General features: G+C 43.3%; 1 long non-coding RNA gene across 1 annotated transcript in view; it reads left to right on the top strand.

Moving 5' to 3' along the window:
* Window positions 1–8: 8 nt before the first annotated feature.
* LOC105307921 overlaps window positions 9–9,842 on the top strand; it is a 134,571-nt gene continuing 124,737 nt past the window's right edge. Inside the window, exon 1 of the long non-coding RNA XR_002777852.1 lies at window positions 9–1,057. This is a non-coding gene — a long non-coding RNA (uncharacterized LOC105307921). The remainder of the gene's footprint in view (window positions 1,058–9,842) is intronic.

Genomic DNA, 9,842 nt, shown 5'->3' with positions numbered 1-9,842 from the left:
GCCACCTCCCTAGTCCATGGTTCCAGGTCGGAAAGCTGCCTCGGGCAGAACCTGGGCGAGAGATCGTGACTTGTTTGTCGGGCGGCTGACCTCGGCCTCTTGCTGTCTGTTCTTGCTCTTCTGAGTTTCCACTCTAGGCTGTATCTTGGTCAGTCACCATCCACGTGCCCCCAGGGAAGCCATGTGGTACTGAGCACGGCCACCACTCTGTGAGTGAGGCCGCCTAGTCAGTGGTGTCCGTCATCATGAGCCTTCTGGTCCTTTATCGCTGACCTGGGCCTCTGCTGCAGTTCCTGGGGCGGCGGGAGGTGTGGTCCCTTTCCTCCCATTCCAGGCCTGGCAGGCCGTGCCCGTGTGCTCACCCTGGATGGGGGCCTGGCAATAGGCTGCCACTTCTTTCTGCTTTTCCTGGGACTCTCCCAGTTGCAGCACGTCCAGTCCCACAGCAAGTCGGGGTGGTTGGTCCCCCTGCCTCCAGGGATGGAGGGCACCTGTGGGGAAGACCAGTGTAATTTTTTGCTCCTTCAAGGCTGGGGTCGGTGTTCTAGATCTCTATGGGGAGGACAGGCTGCCACCACAGGATGAGAAGTTTCAGAGACACCTGGGGAGTCCAGATGTTCCTGCTCCATGGGAAAGGGATGCTGGTTTTCCCACGTGGGCATCTGATGTTGGCATAACAGATCTGCCTTGGTTGAAGATTCAACTGTCTTTGATGTTCAGCCACTCCTGTGGAATCCTGGGTTTGAACTTTGTCCACTGCCTGAGATGGGGCCACTTTGTAGGCTATTGAGGAGACTGGGGCTTCCCCTTAGTTTTCACTTTGTCAGTTACCCTAAGCTTTGCAACCCCACGTGGGCCATCAAAGCCTGGAAGTCACCTCTATCCATTCCCATAGGTCTCACATGCCTGGATCTTCTCGCCTGTCAAGAAATTCCTCTCCACCTGCTGGCTCAGCGAAAATTTCTAACATGAGTCTTCTAGCGGCTGAGCTGTCGCCTTGTGTCCGGGGTTGTCTGCACACCAGTTACCGCCAGGATGGGATCCTCATTTCCAAAGGGTAGGTGAGGATCAATCTGGTACCAAGACCCCATCTTACCACCTGCTTTTTGGACCACTCCAGAACCAACCGTCTCAGGTTGGGGCCTTCAGGAAGCTGATGCTTAGAAGGAGTTAGGGTGCCAAAGGCCGATTGGTGGCTACTACTCACTAAGGGAGCAGGGAGTAGTCAGGGTTGGACAGGATGTCCCTTCAGCCTGTGACATGGACCTGACAGTCTCTATCAGCCCCTCAGGGAGCAGCAGAGCCAAGATTGTCATCACAGGTCATCAGAGGCCCACACTGGGTCCGATGTCAGGCCCTTGCAGTGCCTGAGGCTTTGCAGTCCATACTGATGCGATGGGAGAAGCAGCATCTGAGTTTGGTGCCCCAGGAATGGGTGTGTGCTAAGCAGAACACATAGGCACCAGCCACCTTTGTACCTGCAGACCTCACTCCACTCTGCAGCCAGTTGGGCTAGGAAGGGGTATGCTTCCGGGGCATTTGCTAACCATGCATCTGTTTACATCTATGTAAACATGGCTGAATGGGAGAGGGCAGATCTGGGTACAAAACATCGTAACGCAAAACAGATTTAAGTCAGCAGACACTCACTCTGTAAGATGTAAGAGGCTCCATGACAGTGCAGGTACATATGTGCGCACTTCTCTCTGTCACTCAGTGCCGAGAAGGGTACCTTCTAGGGCAACCTGTCAACTGCGGAATGTGAAAGGAGGCAGAATGAGATTAGGTGAATGTGAAGAGGAAGGATCCACTGGCTCAGGGCAGAAGGATGCAGAGAAAAGGGTCGTTTGAACTGGGTCTTGAAGGTAATAGGTGTCTCAGGTAGGAATTGGGGGACAGGCCCTCTGAAAAGGCCAGATACCTGAGGGAAATGAGAAGATTCTTGGCCAGAGTGATGAACTTGTAGACTGAGGTCATGGGAAATACAGCTGGGAACTAGACCAGGTTCACCTCATAGAGGCCACCCTTAGGTGTCTGGGCATGTCCTGGGTGCAGCTGGTCAATGCCCTCACTTGCAGTTTTAATGATGAACTTTTGTTCTGTCCCTGAGAAGAATTCATTGATTCACTCATTTGGGCAATTAGTCATTTGACAAACCTTTGCATGCCTCTGGTAGGCCAGGCAGCACGTAGAGACTGGGCACACATGGTAATAAATTGCAGCCCTATGTGGCCCAGGAGCAGTCTTCCACAGATGAGCCGTGATTCCTGCAGCATGCTCCTGTCCTTGCTGATCTGAACATAGGGGCCGTCTCCTTTTGAGACTGCCTTATTCTCCTGGTTTGAGATGAGGTTTCCAACTGTTCTTGACTTTAGAAGGAAGTTTGGAGAGATGACATTAGGTCTTTATGTTATGAGGATTATTGTGGGGGATGGGGTGAGGGTGTTGGGGCCAGGCCCTCCTGAACCCTACCAGAAGGTTGATTTACCCAATGTGGCACCTTGAGTTGCCCAGGCTGAGCAGTGTAGCCCAGAGAAGATGTGGTGTGGGTTTGCCTAGGCTGCGTCTCAGGTGGCCTGAGCTTTAAGTGTCCAGGCTGAGAGAGGAGTATAGCAGCGTGTACCCCTTGCTCACTACCTCTGGACATGCTGCCTTTGGAGGAAGAGGGTATGTGGTGAAGTCAGGATGATGAGTCATGTATCCTTGGCATGTTGTATCACCCAGTACAGTGTTCGTAAAAATGGTACTTGGAGAAAGCTTTAGGAAAGGGGCCTGCTGTGTGTATGAAATGACACTAGAGTTTGACAAGAGTAATGTAGGGCTAGCTCATTGTGCCATCTGCTGGCCGACTCATCTAACTTCACTTTGAATTGAAGGTGGTAGGTCATCAGAGATTTTATCAGTGAGTAGCTTCCATAGCAGAAAGCTCCATGCAGTGCTTGGGGGGCTGGGGAGGAGCGGTGAGTAAAAACAAGGTGCTAAGAAACCCTGCTTGCTTGTTCCTTGTGAAGGGCCTATACTAGTAGGCCAGACATTGGCATGGAAGCCCATTGTTTGAATCCATGGATCCGTGAGCATGGAAGTGCTCCCTTTTCTGAGTAGGCATGTGTTTGTGCAGCTTATAGGCTGGACCAGCACCCAGGGCACACAGGGCTGGGGTGATGCATGGCTGTGAAGTGGTGCGCTGACAGTCCTGTGAAGCTTTGCAGTTCACAACATACTTGCCCTTGGGTCCTTGTGTCCCGGCTCAGGAAGGATGCCTGTCCAGGTCCCTTTCCTCATCCTAGTACCACACTGGATTTTCCCTGGGCTCCTGGGACTGCATTATCATTCTCTTCACTTTAGAGACGAGACAGCTGAGATTCAGAGAGGGGAGGTGGTTTACTTCAGGATGTACAGTAGATAACTGAGGCAAGATTCAACCAGTCCTCCTGACTCTGGTTATCTGCTCCCTCTACCCACAGAGGGTAGGGGGTAGACTATGGTACTTGGAAGGCCCTTTCAAGCTGTGGAAGCATTTGATGCTCTGACTGTACCGTTTGGGACTTAAGTCTTAGCTGTCTCTTTGGTTCCTGGATTGCTTAATTCAGTTCTATGCCTGCCAAGCACAGGTTCTCTCTGCCTGTGATTCAAAAAGCCTGACTCCTCTGAACCACTTCCTCCTTCTGTCCACTCAGTGTCTACCTAAACCTCATGTTCGATTTCTCACCCTCAGGTGTAGAAGAAAGACAGCTCTTAGTTTGGGTCCTTGTGTTGTGTTTCAGCTCAGGCTATCGCTCTATTCCTAGGTCACATGGTGGTCACTCATTCCCACGTATTTCTGCATACTGGTTATCCGGAATTCGTTCTCATTTCCTTATTTCTTTGCTTCTCATTGTGTACTCTCCTTTTTTCTGCCTTACTATCTGGGTCCCAAGCCTTTTCTGTGTTTGGTTTCTCTTCTGTAACTCTCTGGAGCAGACACACATGTATAGTGAAGTTATGAAATTTATGACTAAGCTTTAGGGTCACTGGCTTGTACAGGCCTTGAAGAGGCCCGAGCATTATTGTTTATGCTACTTATATGGTTTGTAAAATCTACGAGAGATTTTTTTTTTTTTTTTTTAGCCGCAGTGGGTTCAGGGTACCTCTCTTTTCATTTTAATGTGTCCATCACTTTTTCTCTTGTGTTGGGTGGCAGTGCAGTGACCATGGGCATATTGAGAATCTGGCCAAGGGGATGTTAAATTGAGATCCATTTAATTTGGATTTAGAGAGAGATTTAAGGGGCTCACACTAATTCTGTAGATGTTTAAGTTATTGCGAGCTGCCCTGTATTGAAATTGCTTTCAGGAATACCTCTTAATGTGCCAACACACACAGTATCAGATCAAGAGGTATGAGGCCAGAGGGCACAACGTGATGTCGCTGTGCTTTACAGCACTATGTGCCAAAAGCGTGTTGGCAGTCATGGAGAATCGAGGTTCACAATGTAAGGAGCCAAAGTTAGTCTGCAGAAAAGTCTTCCAGTCAGAGATGTAAAATGGACAGGCACAAGTCCTCTCCTGTCTGGAATATAATTAGTGTGCAGTGTACGCAGTTATAAACACAACATAGATTCATGCTAAAATTTGGATGGAGGTTGTGTGAAATGGGATTCTTGAGAATTCCTGTGGTTCTGAGGCATAGGTGTGTAGCAGGACTACACACATTGAGTAGTGTGCAGAAAAGAGTTAATTTAGCAGGCCTGAGACTGCTGTCCATAGAAAGGCCTGCTCATAAGGGCGGCCCTCTGCTGGCATCTGGGCACTTGGCTCTCAGAGTGCCCCCAGTTAACAGAAAACCGATAAGCCTTGCTTACTTGTAAACTGTTTTTAAAAACAATGTGGTTTATGCTGAATCCCTGCTTTCCTTCTGGGAATCTGGAATTTGGGTGCACACTAGCCAGAGGGTGCCTTTGTGACCAGCCCTGCATAACACCGTGGGCATTGAGTCTGGGCTGCCTTGGGCAGAAACATTATACACATGTCACTGCATTTTCATTGCCGAAGGAACAGTCTGCACTTGGGTTCCTCCAGGCTCTGCTTGGGGCTTCTCCCCTCATGATCCACCTGTTTGTCCTTGCTACATCGCCATAATAAATGATAGCTGTGAGTACAATTTGCTGAGTCCTGTGAGTCTCCAAATACAGCAGACAAGAAAAGTAGGAATAATATATTACAGAGGTGGGTCAGGTAGTTAATAAAAATCTGCTTTTATGATGGCATTTTTCCTGAATTTTGAGATGTGTCTAACATTTGATTTTTCAGATGTATGCTCTATTGTATTATTTTTCTCATTTTAAATACACACTTTTGTTCCTAATTTTATATTGGTAATTTTGTATTATCCTTAAAGAGGGCTTCAAGTGTTATGACCTTCAGGCTTCACAGAAACTGATTCTGCCTCTCTCATGAATCTAAGACTTTCCACTTATTTCTTGTTGATTTTGTCATTGTCATCCCATATTTCACAGGTGAGGAAATTAAAACTCAAAGGTATAAGTTAAGCTTACTTGGCAAAACTTGGACAAGATCCAGGTGATCCAACTCCCAATTTAATGCTCTTTTACCTCCATTCCATAAAGTTTTAATGAGATTTGTGTGAATCATGGTCATGGTGTACTGGACACACACAAAGGATGGCATGTAGAAGGCAGAAGTTCTAGTCCCTTCTCTTTCAGTAGATGGGTGATCTTGAATGAGTCCTTTCCATTCTGGGACACATCTTCCCCTTTTGTAAAACAGAAGGGCTGGACTAGATGCTCTTTTGAGGCCTTTCTCTCTCTTGTGTTCCCTGAGTTTGTCATTCTAAAAATGCTGAACTATACAATCACAGTTAAAACCATTCATCTTCTTGTCTTTGGCTCTTCCCCATCTCTAAAAATGGAAATAAGATACCTGCTTCTCCCAGTTGTCGTGAAGCCCCATGCATGATAGAGCAAGTGGTCAGAGGTTGCTTTCATCTTTCTGTCCAATCAGGAAGAAATGTTTTCATGTATAATTCTCACCCCTCCCCTTCGGAATCAGAGAATCTTTGGTCAGCAAACCTAAATTTTAAAAAGAAAAGAAAAATATACAAATTTTGTTTTTAAAACTTTTAAAAATGAAAGTATAATTTGCAAACAAAAAATGCACAAATATTAAGTGAACAGAACAATGGATATTCACGAAGTTAACACACCAGTAACCAGTATTTATATGGAGGACGAGAACATTGCTAGAACTCTCTAGTGATCCCCTCCAACTCACTACTTCTGCCCAAAGGTAACCACTAGTTTTGACTTGTGGTATCTTTGATTGCTTCACGTAAATGGAATCCTACATTATGTAATTTTGTTATTGTCTGGATTCTTAATATTGTTCGTGAGATTCATCCATGTTGTTGTGTGAGCAGTATTTCTTTAATTCTTATTGCTATATAGTATTCCATTTTATGATTATACTATGATTAATTTATCTGTTCTACTGTTTGTGGACACTGGCCTGGTTTCCAGCTTTTTGTTATTACACATAAAGCTGCTGTGAGCATTCTCGTGTTGACTTTTTTTAGTAAATACATGTTTCTGTTGTACATATGTCTAGAGGTGGAATTGATGATTTATAGGGTGTGCATATGTTTAATTTTCGCAGATACTGTCAAATAGCTTCCCATAGTGGTGGTAGCTGTTTACACTGCCACCAGCAGTGTGTGAGTTCCACTTACACTCCATCCTTGGTAGCACATGCTGTCACTTCAGTGGGCACGCAGGGGGATCTTGTTTTGGTTTGTTTACATAGAGGGAACTTCTGCAGTGCACTCTTTCCTGAATTTGGACTGAAGCACAGAGCCATGTACCCATCACCAAATTCAAGATACAGAGGATTCCATCACCCTACAGACTGCCTGGTGCTGCCTCTTTGTATCCCACCCCTCTCCTGTTCCCAAACTCTGGCAGCCACTGGTCTGATCTATATCCCTCCAGTTTTACCTTTACCAGATAGTCAACTAAATGCAGTCACGTGATATGTAGTCTTGCATCTGGCTTCTCTCAGTCAAATGCCTTCGCGATTCATCCATGTAGTTGTGCGTATCTCTCTTTTATTTGTCGGTGGTAGTCCATTATATGGATGCGCCGCATTTTATCTAGTCACCAGTGGAGGGACATTTGGTTTGTTTCTAGTTTTTGTCTATTACGAATAAAGTTGTTATAAGTATTCGTATACAGGTTTTTGTGTAAACATAGTTTTTATTTCTATTCAGTAAATAAATACCCAGGAGCAGGATTACTAGTTTACATGGTAAATGAATGTTTACCTTTATGACAACTTGGCAAACTTCTGCATCATGGTTGTACCATTTTGCATTCCTATCAGCAGTGTTTGAGAGTTCCAGTGTGGCAACATCTGTCATCACTTTTTATTTCTGGTGTTTAAAAATTTTAGCTCTTCTGAGTTGTATAGTAGTATCTCATTGTGGTTTTAATTTGCATTTCTTTGGTGATTAATAACGTTGAGCATCTTTCTCCATGCTTATTTGCCATCCATATAACTTCTTTGGTGAATGTTCTGTTCACATCTTTTGCCCATTTCAAAAACTGAGGTGCTTATTTTCTTATTGTTAATTTTTTAAAACTTTGTTTTGAAATAATTATAGATTCAGAGGAAGTTGTCAAGAAATCTACAGGGGGGCTCCATACACCCTCACTCAGCTCTCCCAGTGGGAACATCTTGCATAACTACAGTACAGTGTCATGACCAGGAAATTGGCATTGGTACAACCCACAGAGCTTATTTACATTTTGCCAGTTACACATGCAATTATGTGTGTGTCTCTATGCAATTTTTTTCACCTGTAACTTCCACCACAATCAAAGTATAGAACTGTACCATCACTGTATGATCAACCCACCCCACAGGTACCCTTTTATAGCCTCTCCCACTTCCTACCACACATACCTTAACCTTGGAAACCACTATTTTGTTCTCCATCTCTATAATTTTGTTATTCTATGACTCTTATATGCATAGAATAATCCTATAATGTCTAACCTTTTGCTCTTGGACTTTTTTTTCACTCAGCAAAATTACCTAGAGAATCAAGTTCTTGCCTATATCAATAATTTGTTTCTTTTTATTGCTGGATAGTATTTCATAGTATAGATGTAGCATAATTTAATCATTCACACATTTTGCTAATTTCTAGTTTTTGGCTATTGAAGCCACTATGTATATTCATGTACAGGTTTCTGCACTAACCTAAGTTTTCATTTCTCTGTGAAAAATGACCAAGAGTGCAATTGCTGGGTCATCTACTAAGTCTATTTTTAGTGTTTTTAAATGTAATCTTTTTTTTTTTAATATTAGTTTCTGGTATGCAGTACAATGGTTTAATGTTTATATAATTTATAAGGCGATCATCCCTATTACTCAAGCACCCATCCTGCCATACACAGCCATTATGATACTGGCTACATTCCCTATGCTGTACTCTATGTCCCTGTGACTCTTTTGTAACTACCAATTTGTACTTCTTAATCCCTTCACCTTTTCACCCAGCCCCCTAAACCCCTTCCTCTGGCAATCACCAGTTCGTTCTCTGTATATATGATTCTATGTTTGTTTTGTTAATTTTGTTTCTTAGATTCCACAGATAAGTGAAATCATGCGGTATTTATCTTTCTCTGTCTGACTTATTTCACTCAGCACTATACCCTCTAGGTCCATCCATGTCATTGCAAATGGTAAGATTTCATTTTTTATGTATGAGTTATCTGGTGTGTGTGTGTGTATACACCAGATTACTCAGCCATAAAAAATCCATGTCATTGTAAATGGTAAGATTTCATATTTTATGGCTGAGTAATCTGGTGTGTGTGTGTGTATACACATACACACACACATATATATACTATAACTTTTTTATCCAGTCTATTGATGAGCACTTAAGTTGCTTCCATATCTTGGCTATTATAAATTGTGCTGCCATGAACATAGGGATGCATAGATCTTTACGAATTATGGTTTTGATTTTCTTTGGATAAATACCCAGAAATGCAATTGCTGAGTCAAAGGTAGTTCTATTTTTAATTTTTTGAGTAACTTCAAACTTTTCCACAGTGGCTGTACCATTTTGCAATCCCACCAACAGTGTACAAGGGCTCCCTTTTCTCCACATCCTCGCCAACACTTGATTTTTTTGATTTATTGATGATAGCCATTCCGAAAGGTATGAGGTGATATCTTATTGTGGTTTTAATTTGCATTTCTCTGATCATAAGTGACCTTGAGCATCTTTTCATATGTCTATTGGTCATCTCTGTGTCCTCTTTGGAGAAATACCTATTCAGGTCATCTGCTCATTTTTTTAAGTTGGATTGTTTTTGTTGTTGTTGTTGTTGCGTTGTATGAGTTTTTGATAAATTTTGGACATTAACCCCTTATCAGATGTATTATAGGCAAATATCTTCTCCCATTCAGTAGGTTGTCTTTTTGTTTTGTTGATGGTTTCCTTTGCTACACAAAACTTTTTAGTTTGATGTGGTCCCATTTGTTTATTTTTCCTTTTGTTTCCCTTGCCTGAGGAGATATATCAGAAAAAAATTGCTGATAGCAATATCAGAGAGTTTACTATGTTTTCTTCCAGAAGTTTTATAATTTAAGATCTGACATTTAAGTCTTTAATCCATTTTGAGTTTTTTCTTGTGTATGGTGTAAGAAGGTGGTCCTATTTCATTTTTTTTCATGTATCCATCCAGTTTTCCCAATACATTTGTTGAAGAGACTGTCTTTACCCCATTGTGTATTCTTGCCTCCTCTGTCGTATATTAAATGACCAAATAGGCA

The sequence above is a fragment of the Pteropus vampyrus genome, unplaced genomic scaffold, assembly GCF_000151845.1.
Source record: "Pteropus vampyrus isolate Shadow unplaced genomic scaffold, Pvam_2.0 Scaffold529, whole genome shotgun sequence".
NCBI lineage: Eukaryota > Metazoa > Chordata > Mammalia > Chiroptera > Pteropodidae > Pteropus > Pteropus vampyrus.
The sequence above is the reverse complement of the archived record's forward strand: the minus strand, read 5'-3'. Positions and strand labels throughout refer to the sequence as shown.